The sequence below is a fragment of the Enhydra lutris genome, unplaced genomic scaffold, assembly GCF_002288905.1.
Source record: "Enhydra lutris kenyoni isolate GAN:26980312 unplaced genomic scaffold, ASM228890v2 scaffoldscaffold17, whole genome shotgun sequence".
In the NCBI taxonomy this organism is placed as follows: domain Eukaryota; kingdom Metazoa; phylum Chordata; class Mammalia; order Carnivora; family Mustelidae; genus Enhydra; species Enhydra lutris.
Window position 1 is genome coordinate 13,193,564 of NW_019154101.1, and position 759 is coordinate 13,194,322.

Sequence of the window (759 nt, forward strand, 5' to 3'; positions counted from 1 at the left end):
CAGATGTTTAACCAACTGAGCCACCCAAGCACCCAGGGAGGCTGGTCATTTTTAAGCCAGGAGACCTGTTAACCTACCTCTGGTTACTCTTGGAGGAAAAAACCAAACACTTGAGGAGAGGAACCAGGATCTGCATGTTGGGGGCCGTGGTGGGTACTATCAGATAGAGATGGGGCCAGAACCCCTTTGCTTAAGTTTGCAGCTCAAGGAAGTACAAAAGTTGTAGCCCACATGTGCCTGCAGACCTGGGAGTTGGCCATGGGAAGATGAGATTGATGGCTTTAATCTTGTCTGAAGTGGCAAACACTGGGGCTAGAGTAAGTCAGAGAAATGTAGCAGTACTGACAGCGGGCTTCCTTCTATTCCTAGATTGTTTCGGGCGTTTGTAATTTCTAATCCAGTTGGGTCACTTCTAATCCTTAGAAACCGTTTCTGGCCGGGCCATGAAAGTAGGCAGTATAAGACTCCTAAGTCCTCCAGGGACGCGGAGTCCCTGAAACCGCCCGATCCAACCTCTAAGACGTGTACCTTTCTGGGATCCTGCTGGCAAGGGTTGGCGGCGTCTGCACCTTGCCCTCCACACACTAGGGGGTGTGCTTTGGTCTCTGGCCCGCTTAGTTCGCAGGCGCTCGCCCTTCCTTGCCGCACCGGATTAGGCCACATCCTCGGACCCAGAGGCCGCGTCACAGTTTCGCATCGGCCAATCAGCACTGTCCATGTACTAGCGGGGGCGGGGCTGCCGAGGCAGGAGGAAGATGG